Raw genomic sequence first — 19,830 nt, 5'->3', positions numbered from 1 at the left:
AGCATCACTGTTAGAAGAGGAAAATAAGCTAAAAACTAAGAAAGAACCAAGTATCTCTAGAGATGATCATGCATTATATGTTGGCAACAGGTACAAAGGCAAGAAGGATCAGCTTTTCTGTGACTTCTGCAAAAGGACTGGACACACCGAGAAGTTCTGCCACGCAAGAAAGAGGTCCCAAAAGACCTTCTAGTTGCATTCAAAGAAGAAAAAGAAAATGGAGCAAAGGAAGAAGAAAAAGAAGAAGATCACCAGGAGAAGGACAAACCTCATCAATCCTTCTATTTAGATAGACTTTTTTAGTTTTGTATTTCCTAGTCCTAATGTCTCAAACATAAACTTGTAAAACTCCTTAGTTATCCTTGTACTACAGCCTCTGTACACTTTTTAAGGACCCTGCTATAGCCTCTAGATGTCCATCATATTTGTGGTACCCACACTTAGCCTTTTTTGCGACAGTGTCTGGTGTTTTGCCATGTTTATGGTGTGCCCACACTTTGCAGGTGTTGCTTTCACTAAAGCCTCTACACACTTTGTACTTTTGGTTGTGATTGAGGAGGGGTGTTGAGATATTTGCAATCACACCAACTTTAGTCCCTTTGTATGGAATAGCTAGGCTAGGAAGATGCAGTCCATTCTAGGAAGAGAGACAGATCCCATATGCACAGTGGATGTTAAGTGCTACCAAAGAACTCTATATAATGATGTACTTGAACTATCACTTTCATATATGATAATGCAATAGTACTTGTCTCTTTCTGTCAAGTGTCTGTGTCATTGTTGTCCATACACAAGATTGTGTTTATGAGTTCAAGTCTCAATCTTGAAACCTAATTCACTTGTGTAACAATTGTCTACATTGTCATGTCAACATGAGTTGTGTCTTTATCTTCCATCCTCCATAGCTTCCGCCTTTGCCATGCTCAAATCCCGCAACTTTGACACCAAGAAGAATGGGAAACTTTGAATATGTGTGGAATTTTGAAAGCTCAATTCAAAGACGAAGAAGGATCATTTCCCTATCCCTTTTACAGACCAACTATTGGACACATTGGCAGGTCATGAGTTGTATTCCCTCTTGGATGGATTCAGTGGATATAACCAAGTCCAAATTGCAGGAGAGGACCAATCCAAAACAACCTTCACCACAGAATGGGGGACCTATGCCTATAGAGTGATGTCGTTTGGGCTCTGTAATGCTCCTGCCACCTTCCAACAAGTAATGATGGCTGCTTTCCAGAATCATCTTCATAATTTCATTGAGGTGTATCTTGATGACTTTTGTATCTATAGTTTAATCCATGAGCACTGGGGACACCTAGAGCAATGTTTTGATAGATGTCGAGAGTATGGGATTTCTCTCAACCTAGACAAATGTGTCTTTGGCGTCTCATCAGAAGTTCTTTTAGGCCATATTGTCTCTGCACAAGGGATTACATTAGACCCAGCAAAGATTGAGAAGATTCTTGCCTTGACAGCACCAATAAACCTCAAGCAATTGCGAGGATTTCTTGGCCATGTGTGCTACTACAGAAGATTTATTGCACATTTTGCAACCAAGGCAGCCCCTCTGCACAAACTCCTAAGGAAAGATGTGGATTTTCTTTGGAGTGATGAGACTGTGAAGAAACTTTTTAATACCCTAAAACAATGCCTTATCCAAGCACCTATCTTAAAACGTCCTGATTGGACAAAGGAGTTTCACGTGCACATGGATGCATCAGTTGAAGGGCTAGGTGTTGTCCTATGTTAAAAGGGCCCCTCTAAATTAGATCAACCAATATATTACTGATCCGGGTTTTTTATAACCCGGATTATTACCACAAAATTTGGCCACAGCCCCTATCAAGAGCTTACCATATCACTTTGGGTTTAGTCTTCAAGCACTAGGTATGCTACATTGCTTCTCGATTATGATAACTCTAGCAAATGGGGGAACAAGTTCTTAGAAGGCATGTCAATGTAAAGGGTAAAAGGGATGGTTATCTTAGTGATATCCACATCATGGTGTCATTTGGATCTTGCACAAAAGCTTACAAGCATGGACCCCTTTTGTCACATGCTTATATGTATTTATATACATATGGGGGACTAAAGTCAAAGCAACTTTTAGAAGCCGTTTTTTATCATCTCAATAACTCCCAAGAAAAAGCGAATTTCAAGAAAATTCTTGGGAAGCCCGATCGGTTTCAACCTGGTCTACAAAGTTGCAGAAGAAACTTTTTTCAAATTCCTCACGGATTTGAAGTTACGAAGGCACAGACTGCTAGTTATATGCAATTTTCTTCTCTCTTTCACCACACCAACTTTCCACTCTATCCTTCTTGTAAATATATTATAATAATGTGCTTTGGGCACCCACCTCTTGTAATCTAGCTCAATTTCTCTATGTTGTCTACCATTACCCTTGGCTTCTTGCATGATGACCAAGGTGGGGACTTGTCCCATTCACTATGCTCCATATTTTCAAAGATGCCATACATAATCTAGGATTATGTTAATCAAGAAGATTAGCTTAATCTAATCCCTCATAGATGCTATATAAAGAGCCCATGGAGAATGAAGAACGGGGGGGAGGAAGGACAATGACAAGTCCATGAGAGCACTCTAGAATATCCTCATCTCTTTGAGGTAAGCTATGAGTGAGTTCTTTTATTATGTAGCATAATGGCAAGCTTCCTCTACCTCTTCTCCTATTATCTCCCTCTCTTCTCATCTTCTCATTCCATGTAGCATAATGGCAAGCTTCTTTTACCTCTTCTCCTCTTGTCTCCCTCTCCTCTCATCTCTCTCTTATATTCCAATATGGTGTCTAGCACATATATTCTCTCTTGTAAATTTGTGTCTTGGTTCTCTTGATTCTCTTTGAGAAAAGGGATGTCCTAGCCCATCCTCCCTTTGGCTAGGTGGTGCCCCTCTTTAGTTCTCTTAAGTGAGGATTGGAGGTTGGATGGGTAAGAGGCAACCCGTTCATCATTTCAGCCCTCATTTACGTAAGCTGAAAGGTCATTGATAGGGAACGTAACTATATAGTGACAGAGCTTGAGTGCTTGGCAATGGTGTTTGCACTGGAGAAGTTTAGACATTATCTACTGTCAACTCATTTCAAGTTCTACGTGGATCAATTGCTAGGTTCTCATAATTGTGGTGAGTGTTTTACAAACAAAGTGAAAGCCCTTCCGAGAGGTCCTCGTCTCCAAATCATCAAATCCCTCTCTCTCTCTGGCCTAATCCATTCGCCAAACCGTAGCAGGGGAATACCAAACCTATGAAGGCATGTTTATAAAATTGTGGGATAAATGGACAGCCTCTTTAGCTGAGGGAGAAAGAGTACCTAATTGCCTTAAGAAAGATTGTTTTCTAGCCGGACTCCATCCTCTACTAAGGGAGAAGGTCAAAGGAAAGTTTCCCACATCCTATGAAGAATCAGTCACTTATGCGAGGGAGAAAGATAGAAAATTGAAGTATCAAGCCCAATTGAAGGGGGGAGTTGAGCCCATGCAGGTTTTACCAACCATGCCAAGGCCTAGAGAAATAGCAGAGGCCCCACCTGAACTAGAGATACCACAACAAGAGCTCCTACAATGCATTACTAATCAACTTGAAAGCCTTTCATTAAATTTGGTGCAAGGAGTGCGACCCCCTCCCCTCATAAATGAAGGCAATCGAGGTCCAAGAAGACAAGAAAGAGAGTATGTTTGCTATAATTGTGGGAAGACTGGCCATGATATGTACTTTTGCCCTCATCCCAGGCGTTTTCTAGGAAATGGGTTCCAACCAAGGAGGGGACAACAAGTGACACCACCTAGGGAAATGTTTGTTCCACCGAATCCAAGGCCTCCACCACCAGTTCAAGTTCTCCAGCATCCTCGACCACTTGCAGAGGTGCCGCCCTTGCCTATCCAACCGCCAGAGAATCATGATGTTAGGATAGTTAGTTTAGATGAGAGTGATGTCAAAGGGAAGGCCAAGGTAGTAGAGGTTGAAGCAATGCCGGTGAAGAAAGCCCAGAGAATTGAGAGAATGAAACCTACACCACCAAAGGAGGTTGAAAATATGGAAGAGGAGGTAGAGTCATCAATGGCTGCAAAGACATGCAACAGTAAAAAGAGGAGGGCTCGCTCACGCCGACACATTGAGCCAAATGATTTTTCCCTGGGTAAAGGTACTAAAGCTTATGATTTGCTTGCTGATGTGAAGAATAAAGGGCCAAAAATTTCATGGCCACAATTACTACATCTATCTCCAACAGTGCGACGACAATGGTCCAAGATGGTAAGCATTAGATCCATGAAGAATAGACATGTGAATGCAATCCAGGCTAGAAAGATGAAAGATATTATGCCTATAGTGGAAGCCGAAATCAATGGACAGAGAGTATCAAAGACATATGTGGATGGAGGCGCAGAGATTTGTGTCATGATGGAAAAGTTGATGCATCTTTTGGGATTAGAGGTAAATGAAACTACTAAATTTGGGGCCAAAATGGCTAACAATGTAGTAGTAAATTGTTTGGGAGTTATAAACAAAGTCAAGGTAAAGGTGTGTGGAGTGCAATTGGAGCTTGACATGTATGTGATGCCAGTGAAGGGGGACGGCTATCCGCTCATCCTTGGGCGACCATGGCTAATGGGAATGAAAGCCAGACAAGATTGGGAGACAGGGGCTTTAGAGCTAAGGCCACAAAAGGGGCTGCATAAAAAATGAAAGAGCACTATCTACAACATGAAGGAGGGCTGACAGGAGGATCTTGTGTTAGAAACCACCGTTGATGAATGGAGTTCCAGTGAGGGTTGGTCATCTATGACAGAGGGAGAGTCTTCTAATGAGGAGGAAGAAAGCTCTCTAGAAGTGATGGGGATTACATTAAAAGGGCCGTCTAGTAGTGAAATTCCGTAGCAGCTTCCAAAGGTCGAGAAGGAGAGGTTAGAAAAAATGTTGGCTAAGGATCTATCAGTTGAGGAGAAGGCAACCTACATGGAAGTGGTGATAAAACACTCTGCACTTTTTATTTCTGATTATGAACACATCACAGGTGTGAGAGCAGTACAACATCACATTAATCTAAAAGAGGGAGCGCGGCCAGTGGTGCAGCGACTACGACGATTGGGAGTAGTTCAACAAAATGCTCTACTCACTGAGGTGCAACGACTTTTAAAGGCAGGCTTCATATATCCAATAGGGGACTCAGAGTGGGTTTCACCTGTGGTGGTGATACCCAAGAAGAATGGAAAATGGAGGATTTGTGTGGATTACAAGCCGCTAAATGCTGCAACTAAGAGAGATCACTTTCCTCTTCCCTTTCAGGATGAAATACTCAACGAGGTGGCCGGGCATGAGAGATACACTGTTTGTGATGGGTATTCAGGTTATTTCCAGATTTGAATAGCTGAGGAGGATCAACAGAAGACCACCTTCATTACACCTTGGGATTGTTTTGCTTACAAAGTAATGCCATTTGGATTAACAAATGCCCCAGCTACCTTCCAGTGATTTATGAATTATGTCTTCCAACCATATTTTGGAAAATCCATTAGGGTCTTTATTGATGACTTTTGTATTTATAGTTCTAAGGCTTTACATCTAAGAAAGGTGGATAAAGCTTTCAACCGCCTTGCACAAATGGGGGGGCAGTTAAACCATGAGAAGTGTTGCATTGACGAAAGTAGTGTAACTTTGTTAGGGCATGTCGTAAGTGAGAGGGGCATTGAAGCAGATCCAAACAAAGTTAAGGACCTATTGGCAGTGCCATCACCATCTTCTGTGAAGCAACTAACCTCTTTCATTCAGAAGGTGCGATATATGGGGCGGTTCATTCATCTCCTCTCCCAATTAATATTTCTACTGCAACAGTTAACCCACTCTGAGGAGCTCCTGTGGAGTGACTACAGCGAAAGGTGCTTTCACGAGGTGAAGAAGGCTCTTAGCACCCTTCCTATAATTTTACAGCCTTGTTGGGATCAAGAGTTTTTTGTCAATCCGAGTTTTGGGGAAGATGCTCTAGGGGCAGCACTAATACAAAAGGATGCTAAAACTGGCCTAATGAAACCGGTTTACTTTTCTAGTAGAGTAATGACACCATCAGAACGAGGGTACAAGATGGTCGAGGTGATGGTTTTGTCTCTAATGTTTGCTATAAGAAAGTTTCGTCCATATCTTCTCCCTAGGCCATTCACAGTGATCACGACAGAAGAGCATTTTCCCTATGCCTTACAGCACATGGATGTTTAAGCTAGAATTGCTAAGTGGGTGATGCAACTCCAAGAGTTTGACTACACCTTCAAGGTGGAGGATTCTACTCGAGCTTTCCTAGCTGATTTGTTGACCTATAGATGCCATCAAAAGAAGGAAAAGGATAAGGGAAAGGTGAAAGAGGAGACACCTCCTCTTGAGGAGCCGCCACGGGTGGAGAATGCCCATGCCCTCTACTTCGATGGGGCCTACAAGCATATTAAAGACAGAGCGGAAGTAGGAATAGTGGTGTTCAGTCCCGAAGGTAACAAACTTTATGGAGAAGGTATCAGCTTGGAGGATGTCCATTCTAATAATGAGGCAGAATATCAAGCCTTGCTTTTAGGTTTGAGGTGGTGTCTTTCACATGGTGTCACTCGGCTTAATGTTTTTGGTGATTCTATGCTAATTGTTAAGCAAATGAAAGGAATCTGGGCTTGTAAAAATGATAACTTGGTAGTGAAAATGAGGGAAGCTAAAACTCTCATGAGAAAGCTACAGAAAGCCCAAATCTATTTTGTGCCAAGGCGCACAAATGGCGACGCAGATGCTCTAACAGCTGAAAAATTGAAAGAGGTAATGGTGGGCATCGTTACAGTAAAGCTTCCCTTGTTTCAAGGTAAGTTTCAACTACAAGATGTGCTTTATTTTCTCGAGCAAGGTGAGGCACCTACACATATGAGTAAAAGTGAGAAAAGCCCTTCATATGTGTAAAAGATGTGCTTTATTTTCTCAAGCAAGGTGCCAACAACAAAGGAGATTATAGATGTGATTAAGGGAAGGGGTTTGTGGCGGACATTTTGCTCAAGAAATAACCAGCAGGAAGATTCTCCAAGCCGGTTTTGTGTGGCCTAGTCTACATCGAGATGTGCAACATTGGTGCCGCACTTGTGACGATTGCCAAAAGGCCGGACCAAGGAAGCTAGTGCATGAGGAACAAAATCCCATAACTACATATGGCCCATTTGAGAAATGGGGGATTGATGCAATAGGGCCACTCCCACGAACTCAATCTAGCAAGGAATACATCATAATGGGTGTAGACTACATGACGAGGTGGGCAGAGGCTTCAGCAACTAGTAGGATCACAACCCAAGAAGTGGGAAAATTTGTGTTTGAACATATTTTTTGCAGGTTTGGCACACCTTTGGAAATTATCTCTGATCGGGGTCCTGGTTTTAGGGCGAACCTAGTAGGGGAGCTAATGGAAAGGCTAAAAATCAAGCACAGGCATTCTACTCCCTACTATCCATAGTGTAATGGTTTGGTCGAAAAAGTGAATGGGCTTATTTGTAAGATAATTACCAAGCAGGTACACATGCACCCCAAGCACTGGGATAAAAAATTGAATGCAGCTCTTTGGGCCTACAGGACTTCATTCAGAACCTCACTTGGCTATACTCCATTTCACCTCGTCTATGGCCAAGAAGCTTTGCTTCCTATAGAGGTGGAACTGGCCAGTTTGCGTGTTTTAGTAGTGAGTCAAGAGAAGAATCAAGATAAGAAGTTAGAGGAAAGGATCTTGGATCTAGAGAGGCTGGAGTTAGATAGAGAAGCAGCAGTCCAACACTATTCCATGCAGGCTGAAGAGAGAAGAAAGACCTTTAATAAGAAGCTGGCTAGCAAACACATAAGGGAGGGATCACTTGTGCTACGCTATGATAATCGCTTTGATAACAGAAAGGATGCTAAACTTGTGTTCAAGTGGGAAGGGCCATTCATGGTCATAAGGAGATATTCAAATGGCAGCTATAAGCTAGGTGACATGGATGGGAAGGTTCACAAGACAAGGGTAAATGGATGGCGATTGAAGCCTTATTTTCAAAGAAATATGAACACTTTGGAGCAGTCATTCAATGAAGAGCCACCAATGAGGGGGTGCAGTCCTCCTTGCTCTATTGGACCATCATTATCAAGCTAGAGGCATGAATACCTCTAGCCTAAGGGGAGGGCTAATGATCCAGGTTTTTTACAACCCAGATTATTACCACAAAATTTGGCTAAAGCCCCTATCAAGAGCTTACCATATCACTTTGGGTTTACTCTTCAAGCACTAGGTATGCTACATTGCTTCTCGATTATAATAACTCTAGCCAATGGGGGGAACAAGTTCTTAGAAGGCATGTCAATGTAAAGGGTAAAAGGGATGGTTATCTTACTCAAGATGAAAATGGATTACACCTAGGAGTTGAGTGAATGCATAGATTTTTCAAAGGACTACCCTCCAACTACACATGGACTCCGTCTGCATCACTAAGATTTGGAATCTATCACCATCATTAGAGGACACCTCACCATAGTACACAAGTCAATATCCACATCATGGTGTCATTTGGATCTTGCACAAAAGCTCACAAGCATGGACCCCTTTTGTCACATGCTTATATGTATTTATATACATATGGGGGACTAAAGTCAAAGCAAATTTTAGAAGCCGTTTTTTATCATCTCAATAACTCCCAAGAAAAAGTGAATTTCAAGAAAATTCTCGGAAAGCCCGATCGGTTTCAACCTGGCCTATAAAGTTGCAGAAGAAACTTTTTTCAAATTACTCATGGATTTGAAGTTACGAAGGCGCAGACTGCTGGTTACATGCAATTTTCTTCTCTCTTTCACCACACCAACTTTCCACTCTATCCTTCTTGTAAATATATTATAATAATGTACTTTGGGCACCCACCTCTTGTAATCTAGCTTCATTTCTCTATGTTGTCTACCACCACCCTTGGCTTCTTGCATGATGACCAAGGTGGGGACTTGTCCCATTCACTATGCTCCATATTTTCAAAGATACAATACATAATCTAGGATTATGTTAATCAAGAAGATTAGCTTAATCTAATCCCTCATGGAGGCTATATAAAGAGCCCATGGAGAATGAAGAACGGGGGGGAGGAAGGACAATGACAAGTCCATGAGAGCACTCTAGAATATCCTCATCTCTTTGAGGTAAGCTATGAGTGAGTTCTTTTATTATGTAGCATAATGGCAAGATTCCTCTACCTCTTCTCCTATTATCTCCCTCTCTTCTCATCTTCTCATTCCATGTAGCATAATGGCAAGCTTCTTCTACCTCTTCTCCTCTTGTCTCCCTCTCCTCTCATCTCTCTCTTATATTCCAATATGGTGTCTAGCACATATATTCTCTCTTGTAAATTTGTGTCTTGGTTCTCTTGATTCTCTTTGAGAAAAGGGATGTCCTAGCCCATCCTCCCTTTGGCTAGGTGGTGCCCCTCTTTAGTTCTCTTAAGTGAGGATTGGAGGTTGGATGGGTAAGAGGCAACCCGTTCATCATTTCAGCCCTCAATTACGTAAGCCGAAAGGTCACTGATAGGGAACGTAACTATATAGTGACAGAGCTTGAGTGCTTGGCAATGGTGTTTGCACTGGAGAAGTTTAGACATTATCTACTGTCAACGCATTTCAAGTTCTACGTGGATCATGAAGCCCTGTCCTTCTTGATCAACAAAGCAAATGTTAAAGGAAGACTGATGAGATGGTTGCTCCTATTCCAAGATTTTGATTTTGAAGCGGTCACTAAGCTTGGCTGTTCTCATGTCCTAACCGATCATCTCTCACGAATCCCTCAAACTGCAAGAAGAGAAACAGGATGATCCAAACCTTCCTGATGCTTCCTTGTTTCTCATTGAAACAGTTACTCCCTGTTTGCAGACATAGCCAACCTCCTGGCAACTCAACAGTATCCTCTTGGTATCTCAAGTCCTGAGAAGAAGAAGCTTCTGTTAGAATGAGCCCCCTACACCTTGCTAGGTGGTGCACTATACAAGAGAGGCAAAGATGAAGTGCTACAAAGATGTGTTGCAGGCGATGAAATCAACATAGTATTGAAAGCATGCCATGAAGAACCATGTGGTGGACACTTTGCAGGAGAAGCGACAGCCAGGAAGGCTCTATTAAAAGGATACTGATGGCCGACCCTCCACAAGGATACATATGACTACTGCAAGAGATGTGATGCTTGTTAGCGAATGAGGAAACCCACCAAAACAAGTGCCATGCCACTGCAACCTATTCTTCCTTTAAAGCCATTCGAGAAGTGGGGGATTGATTTTGTGGGTCCCATTGATCCACCCACCAGACAGAAGCAGAACAAATACATCTTAGTATGTATGAATTATATCACAAAGTGGTGTAAAGCTAAAGCTCTGAAGTGGGACGATGGTAACAGTGTAGCCCTGTTCATGTACGAGAATATTATCACCTGTTTTGGCAGTCCTCTCAAGCTGGTAAGTGATAGATGTACTCATTTTCTTAATAAAATCATGGAGAAGCTGACGGAGCTGTATAAGATCTACCATCGCAAGTCCACTCCTTAATATCCCAGAGCCAAGGCCAAGTTGAAGTCACCAATCACATCCTTTGCTCGAACTTGACAAGAACTATTACCGCACATTGTCACGACTGGGACGACCAACTTACAAAGGCCCTCTGGGCATATAGAACCTCCCATAAGGCAGCTACAGGACAGACCCCTTTCCAGCTAGTGTATGGTACAGAAGTCATTTTTCTTGTTGAACTGGAATTTCCCTCTTTGCGAGTGGTAGTTAAAGAATGCTTGGGACATGATGAGTCACTGCAATGCCGCCTCCTACACTTGGAATGCTTGGATGAGATACGGCGGATGGCCCTACAGTGTATGGAAACCACTAAAAGTGCAACGCAAGGCCTATCATGATAGTTTTATCAAGCATAAGGAGTTCAAAGAAAGTGATCTTGTCCTAGCCTATGATTCGAGATTTGGCAATTTTCTTGGCAAGCTTCAACAATGGTGGATCGGCCCATACAAGGTACTTGTTGTCAATCCTAATGGCTCTGTTCAAGTGTGCAGACTGTTGATGCCTCTGATGATCCTTTCCAGATCAATGGCTATTGTCTGAAGAAGTACTTCCCTCCTTGGGAATCTTGACAATCACAATCAACCTACCCTCTCTCTTTTGAGCATCGCACTGTCCTTCTTGTCGTGCTTCTGATAGCCCTTATGATTCTCCTCATGAGGCGTTCTCGTTCTGTTAGCCCCTCACAGATACCTCTCAACCCGACCTTGTTCTCTTCTCGTCTGATCCAAAAAAAGTGGGGACGTTGGTCCTGATACATGGTATTTCTACCATTCTCTTTCTTAATGAAAAAAAAGGAAAAAGAAAAGAAGAAAAAGAAAAAGAAAAAAAACAAAAGTGTTATGGGAGAAAATAAAGAAATTCCCTGTCATAACAGGCCTCGTTCCAAGAAAAGGTGGAAACACCATTGGGCGAAAAGCTGACTGTGGAAAAGGTGGTAATACCCTGAAGTTCAGGATAGATGACTCATCAGTAGAACCTTTTCAGCAAGTCATTTGAAGCCACCTCCCTTAGTGCAATGTCTCTGCAACATCAATCCATCTATCCTTCTTAACATACGACATTTCTTACAAATAATTCAAGTATTAGACTTGCTGGCTGTCTCCCTGGGTACGCCTCGTCTTCAATATCCTGATGACAATAACAACCGACACGATCTTCATCACCAACCCCTTGAGTGATGTGAGCTTCATCCTAATAGGATGGGGACGTGAGTATGGGCTACCCTCTATATCTATCAGTGAGCGTGAGACAGAGGGTGGGGTGAGTGACCAGTTTTTCCCTTCAAATCAAATGAAAGGTGAGATGTGTAAACAGAGTGTTGCATACACGGGATGGGCCTCTCGATGCACAACGCATGATTTATTCCTGTGCACTGCACCATAAGGCTCCCTGGCATTCCTTTTTGCACTATATAGTGGCACAGGGCAGGATGCATAATTGCACCATTAAATGCACACAAGGCATACAACCTCTGCACAAGTGATAGTGAGAATTGCATCAATGGGTTTCAGGAATGGGCTACCCTTTGTATCTTTCAACAGAGCGTGAGACAGAGGGTGGGTTGAGTGTGACAGACATTTCTTCAATCAATTATTAAGAGGTGAGGATTGAGAGACGTTATGAAAATTGGAGCCAGGTACGTTCTCCTTTCCCTCTGCACCCACGGGATGGGTCTCTGCCATCAACACAGGACACATCACTCTATTCTGTACATTGCACTGCAAGGCTCCCTGGTCTTCCTGCTTGCACCTATGCTAGACGGGTTGGACGCACTTATGCACCATTCACTGTGCACCCTGGCATACTCCCTCTGCACCATTCTATTGTCGATTCCTAAACCGAGTGCGAGCTCTAGGTTCCATAATTATTCACTCGAGTGATGTTAGTAATGGGGCGAGTGACTGTTCTTTCATTCCATTTGAGTGATCGTGAGTTGAGTGCAATATCCTTCGTCATCGACGAATTTCCTATGATTCCTTCAACTAGCTACCTCCCTGGGTGTTGCCGAATGGTCCCTGCCACAAAGAACGTGTGCTATGAAGACACCTTGGTACCTCCTGCAACTGACAACGACACAAGATGCAACCTTGATAGTCGACATTACTCCTTAGCAATATGGGCCAAGTTTTTCTAATCCTACACCTTCTATTTCTCAGTGACAGTCATATTTTAAGTGTGGGGACATTTGTGGTTGGTCTGATGTATGGTACTAGGTCCTTGTTGTTCGGTTTACCCTTCCTGTTAAGGTCTTAAGTGTGGGGATGCATCCCTGCGTATCTGTTCTTCATATCATCATGAAAATACATCTATCCACCTCCAAATGCGGTGAAGACACCTTGGCACCTCCTACAGTAGACAATGACACAAGATGCAACCTCGATAGTCAACATTACTCCTCGGCAATATGGGCCGAGTTTTTCTAATCCTACACCTTCTGTTTCTCAGTGACAGTCATGTTTTAAGTGTGGGGACATTTTTGGTCGGTCTGATGTGTGGTACTAGGTCCTTGTTGTTCGGTTTACCCTTCTTGTTAAGGTCTTAAGTGTGGGGATGCGTCCCTGCGCATCTATTTTGCATATCATCATGAGAATACATCTATCCACCTCCAAATGTGAAAATTCCTTTTTTATGCTCTAATGGGGTCCCTTCTCCACTCCTCCGTTCTATTTTACCCTGTCCTCGGGGCTGTTCCTTGACCGTTTGTCTTTATCCTTTGTTTTTTGATTTTTCCATGTGAACGTACCCTACGTTCACTGAGACTCATATCCAACCTTACAGCCCTGTTCATCCCTTTGAACTGATCATTTTTCCTTTTTACCAACCCCTATTTCAATCGATGGTTATTGAGTTATTAAATTTTGAAGCAATTCCCATAAATTAGACAGTTTTTCATGTGAACGTGCTTTTATTGCTTCAGAACACTGATCTGATATGTCATCCCTAACGTACACCTTTCCCCTGACATTTTTCCTTTTTACTCCATGTCATTCTGATGCACGATTGGTCCGCTATTAATTTTTGCGAGTTTTCGAGCCCATTTCATGTCTATTTTTCACATTTTTCCATGTGAACATGCCCTATTTTCATCGGAATTCTAGTTTCATTTGACAGTCGTGTCTCTCAACCTTTCTCCCACTTTTTCCTTTTTTCTCCCCCTCTTTCGACTATCTGATTTTTAGTTATTAAATTTTCCATGTGTTTTCGGGTGTCTTTTTTGTGTTTTTTGCATGTGAACCCCTCCTCCCTCTGCCCACTGTGAGTTTTGACATGATAGTCCTGTGCATTCCCTTCCTTTGGACATTTTTTCTTTTTACTGCCCTCTATTCCGATGCATGGATCATTCCATATTAATTTTCGAATCCCTTTTTGGGTCCGTTTTTTGGGTTTTTTCCATGTGAACGTGTCCTTTCTCAATTGAAACCGTGTGTTGATGTGATAGGGTTGTTGGACATCTTATTTTGCACAGTTTTTCTTCTTTCCACCCTGCATTCTGGTATGCGTATTTTTCCATATTAATCCTTGTATGTATTTTTGGATCCGTTTTTCGTGTTTTTTCCATGTGAACCCTGATTTTGCCCGGGAACCCGTGTTGCATTTTTCTATCATCTTCCCCTCGTCTCTCGGCACATTTTTTCCTTTTACGATTTTTTGATCCGATGTATGGTTTGGGTTTTATTAAATTTTCTTCATTTCTGTCGTGTGGCTGCGTCTCTCATGTCGCACGTGAACGGGCCTGTTTTTGGTTTTACACGCCTCGAGAAGTCCCTGTGGCATCTACGACTCATGTGTCACCGTCCTTGCCCCGTCAGGTTCCACCATTGTAAATTTTTTTACCCCCACCCTGTGTACGCGCGCGGGATAGGGGTGGGCCGCTTTTTCCTCCCTTTTCCCTCCTACATTTAGAAACACACTACAAATAAACTAATTTAAAAAAATATTTAAAAAAAGCACAAGAAGAAAAAAAAAGAAGAAAAAAAGAAAAAAAAACACAACCGAACAACCCAAAAAAATCAACAACCACACCACTCAAATTCACACCAATTTTTCAGAAAAAAATAAAAACAACACACCACACTTTAAACAAAAAAAATCAACACCTAATTATTAAAATAATATTTTTTTTTAAAACGGCCTTACCTGATTCGTCGTGTCTTCCTCCACGTCCCTTCCTTCCTCCTCACGGTCATCCTCTTCGTTGCAGGCGGTCTCTCCCCTTGGTCCTCCTTCCTCCCCCACGAAGGCACGTCGCCTCTCTCGGCCATGCTTCTTCCCTCGACCACCTACCTCCCTCTCTTCTTCCCTCGACCGCCTACCTCTCAGCCCTACTTCTTCCCTCGGATGCCTACCTCCCTCTCTTCTTCCCTCGGCCACCTCCCTCCCTCTCTTCCCACATGCCTGCCTCTCGGCCCTGCTTCTTCCCTCGGCCGCCTACCTCCCTCTCTTCTTCCCACACGCCGCCTCCCTCAGCCCTGCGCTCTTCGGCGACACCCTGCCACCGTTTCCTCTCCTCCCCCGCCTCTTCTGCAATGCCTCACCGCCGTTTCCACCCCTCCTTCTCCTGGTTAGTTTCTTAAAAATTAGTTTCCTAATTAACTTAACTTCATTACCTTAAGTTACTAACTTAACCTAATTAACTTAATCAACCTAATCAACTTAGGTTACTTAATCAACCTAATCAACCTCATCAACTTAGTTCACATAATTTACCTCACTAACCTAATTAACTTAACTCACCTAATTTACTTACCCTCACCTAACTTACTTAATTAACTGAATTTCCTTAACTCACCTAATTCAGTTACCCTAACCTAACCTAACTTCGATCACTTAATTCACTAACCTCCACTAACCCTCGTTTCCCTTCGTTTTAGCCCCCTTTCCTACCCCTTCTCCACTCTACCTCCACTCTTCACACGCAGTGTGGGTGCGCGTACGGGAGTGGCCAGGACGCGTTCACGCACGCGGATGCACGTTTGGTCTTCTTTGTGTGGTGGTGCGTGCCATACCCGAGCACACATAGTTGTTCACATGCAGCCGGGTATCTCTTTTGATTTTCCACAAATCCACTAAAAATACCTAAAACCAATTTTTTTAAAAAATAAAATTTTTATAAACATTCAATTAACAAACAAAAAATTTATTGAAAAACTCCTTGCTAAATTTGGTAATTTTTTGGTTGATCTTGCTGATTATAATACAGAGAATTAATTGCAAAAAAATAATAATATTTACTATCCTTTTAAAATTCATTAAAAATTGAGAAAAATCATTAAAAATCCCTAAAAATTAGAATAAAATTCATAAAAATCACAAAAAATTCCATCAATGCATTTAACTACTTTTGAAAAATTTTAAAATAAAAAGTATACAAAAAAACAAACAAAAACAATGAAACAAAACAAAAATAAAATACAAAATCAAAACACACCTAAATTACAATTAAAAAATACTAATAACAATCTCACCCAAACACTAATCAATATTACCTAAACCAAATGTGATCCCTCTAATATTGCATTGATATTTATTTTGTTAAAAATAAAAAAAATAAAAATAAAAATAAAACTAAGGTGCTTTATTTTTTCCAGTTAGTGGTTTTTGCTTTTTTTATTGGATTCCTTGCATTTGGGACTACTTAGTGCACCCTTAGTCTCTTGCATACACACCCCTACGAGGTATCTATTTTTCGTCCTTTATTTTTTTTTTGTCATCCCTTAACCACAATTAATTGTTAAAATGAACTTTATTCACCCACTTTTTCACGCGTGCTCGCGCCAAAAACACAATTTTCTAATAACTTAAAATCAACCCGCTGTTCACTTTGTATGTGCTGCGTGCGCTTCAGAGGCACTTTAATTTTAAATAAAATTGAACCAGTCGTCACAAAAATGCATGCACTGAAAAAGAAGAGCGCTTCAGACACATTAAATTTTTAATTAATGAATATGCATTTAGAGACCTGAGTCTAGGGATCGCAGTCTGGGTTTCATTAAAAGCACCGTTTCACATTAATAAATTATAATAATAATTTTAAAAATGAACCGCCGTTTTCTTATTAAGGTTTACAACCTAATAAAATTTCAACCATTGTTAATAATTTATTAAAATAAACACTTCATTAAAATCATTCCTCTCACTGCACTTTTTTCCCTTTTTAATAAATACACTTTGTGGGATGGGAACATATAGTCATTTAAGAAGTTGACATTGTTTATCAAAGTTCTGGTTATGTCCTGATCAAGTTTTTGAGGTATTATGGTTTGCTTGTGTGATACGATTACGGGTGCGGTTTGTAGTTTTCTCTTTTTTTGCCTGATACAGGGTCTTGGGTGCCTGCTTGTTGCATAGCATGAAGCTTTTGGTCCCATATGTGTAGGGGTCATGCCGAATTTTTTCTAGGATGTGGGTTGTTCGGGGTGGTCAATTGGTTAGTTATGACTATGTGTGCTTCTTTTGATCAATTTATTTTTTATAGCTATTTTGTTGTTTTGCAGGCATTCTCTGCGATTGTCTGTGTTTGTGGTATGTGTGTATTCCATCTGAATGGTGCCTCAAGCTCCTCCTCTTGTTCAGTATGTCCCATTAATCAGTAGGGGTTATTCTTCCCTACTGACTTTTGAGCCTATTGCGAAAGCTGACCTTGCAACTTTCGTGGCTGCTTCACTCCCTTTGATTCCAGACAATCCAGCCCTATGTGATGAGTTTCTTGCATCATACAGTAAGAAATTCGGCTTGGTTTGTGGTACTTCCATTGTCTTGACACCTAGAGGTTTAGGGAAGGCTTTGTTTCTTCCCTACAAAGGAGAACCCTTTATTCTCAAATGACAATTATTCTCAAATGACGAGATTCTCAAGCTCACAGAAGCAGACCAAAGAGGTCCTTGATGTCAACAAGGCGATTAACACTTTAGAAGTGCCTTTTTCCATGATCACTGATCCTCTCTAGAAGCTAGTCTGCCAATTTCTCCAAGACATGTTCATGCTACTTGCCAAAACACCATCCCATTATTTGTCTAAGGAGCTCTTCACAGCTTCCAGGATGATGTTAAAAGGGGTTGCCATTGACTGGAGTACTTACCTTCTTACGAAGATGGACCAACATTTTGTCAAAGTGACCAGAGGGAATGTTACCAATGTAACCTATGGTTCATATTTATCTGCTTTCTTGACATATTCAGGCCTTAAGAAGGGTGTACTACCTCCTCCTACATCTGATCTAGTACCTCCCCCTCCACCTTCAGAAGATTTATCCTCGCTTATCTTTCCAAGAACCATCCATTTGATTCATCCTTCTTTGATGCCTACCATCGACGATCCGTTTTAGGTCCCTCTGTTCCTAGCTTATTGTACTATCAACAAATGGCCCATCGCTATGATGCTTATTTTTCCCTTTATCAATCCAACTCACCAGCTATCTTACCTCTCCCTTTCCAACCTCAAGGTTTTCCTAAAATTCCAATATTTACCTATTGTTCTTTCATTGAAGATCGAGTCTTTTTCCCTTCTCCGCCATGTCCTTCTCCATCTATCCATATATATACCTTCCACTTTTCCTGCTTACCAATTGACACCTTTCCTAACTGATTCACTTAAATTTTCAACCACTCCTTCTTTAGATTATTCCTCATTTTATGATTTTTCCTACCCATCTCTTCATCTCCTTTTACTTATTCCACTTCCATCTCCTACCACTTCTATTTCTCAATCCCCTCACAGTTGGTTAGTGGGTACAAAGGATTTGATCAACAGATTCCGAGAAGAAGAGGATGGAGCTCAACTGATTATCTCACAGGACCACATATTAATTGACTATTAATTCCAGGGGATTGGACAATTGCTAGTCAAGTGTAACGTGTCCACCTATTCCCTTCAGGACACGTCTTAGTAGTCCATCGGAAAGGAGATCTAGAAAGCTTCGCCCAGCACTCCCACGAAATGTCACGGGGTTTGCAATCTAGGACTTTCCACATCTGCCACATAGTAGAAGTATTCTGGCAGTTTCCACTTAGGACCTGAATCAGGGTTTTCCCTAGTGGTCATTTCCTAAACGGCAACTAGAGTCGAGCCCCGAGTGAACTACTTTACGCAGAAACACCAGGGCCAAAGCGGATTCACACTACACTTGGTTCAAGGAGAATGGGAAACAAGAGGGATGCAAGGCTCGACCTCTCTGCCATAAGGCATAGTCCCATTCCATTCCCCTAAAACAACGTAAATCGGGATTATTATAACTTAGACTCTAGGTCAGTGCCCTTGCTGTTCGTGTCCTTTGGAACGATCTTCTTGTTATCCATCATGATTGAGAAAAGTTCTCGGCCAATCAGGACCACCCATCCGTAGGACGGACCCATGGCCACATCCACCGCACTTTCCTCAAGTTGTTTTAGTTGTCTAATTACCTACCACATTTAGTTGGACATGCATCAAACAACTTCCTTAATTAGTCCGTTAGGCACCGGTTCCTTCACGTAATCATAACACTTGACATAGAAAAGCAATGTCAAACAAGTTCCTTTTCAATAGCTTTATCATATTTATCTTTGGAATACATTTATAAAGTCCAACCCATAGGCTTATCCATAATCCGCCCGAAGGCTATTCAACAATCCACAGGGATTACTAATCCAAGATTCCGCTCGTAGACTAGTATGCGGGCCTCGAGATCCAATCTCGAGTCACGTTGGCCTCTTGTGCAGGGCTCGGAAGGCGAGGGATTTACGGCCAGAGCCCCCCCAGCACCCAAGTGTCACCCTGCTCCAAGTAGCACTCAACGGAGAGACCTCTCGTGGTGGGTTCGGTCCACCTTCCTGGCGCGGTTAACAACCCCCTTGGTTAGGGTCAGGCAGACAGTTGAGGGTAACTGAGGCTGCCTCTCCCTTTAGGCCTTCAACCTGAAGCATTAGATATCTTTTCATCCTTTAATTCTTTGAGCAAACAAAGCAAATAGTGCTCTCTAAAGTATTACAAGCACAATCATTTCTAGTGGTCATTATTTTGGCTAACTGCTAAGGAGTGAATCCTTCTTTCCGAACGCATTCAGCATTCGATCCGGGATCAATTGCGACTTGGTAAGATCCCCAAGGGTTTGTTTGTTAACCCGTATGTCCTTAGGTTAGGGACATATCCTATTAACCCAACTTAACCAATACCTTAAGTTCTGTTAACAGTGAATATGTTACTCCAAATTGTTGATTGGTCCTTTGCTTCAAGCAAATATCTAATTCCCATATCTTAGTCACTT

The sequence above is a fragment of the Lygodium microphyllum genome, chromosome 17 (genome assembly GCF_053477565.2).
Source record: "Lygodium microphyllum isolate KBCC chromosome 17, Lygodium_microphyllum_v1.1.10, whole genome shotgun sequence".
In the NCBI taxonomy this organism is placed as follows: Eukaryota; Viridiplantae; Streptophyta; class Polypodiopsida; order Schizaeales; family Lygodiaceae; genus Lygodium; species Lygodium microphyllum.
This window is presented reverse-complemented; position numbering follows the sequence as displayed.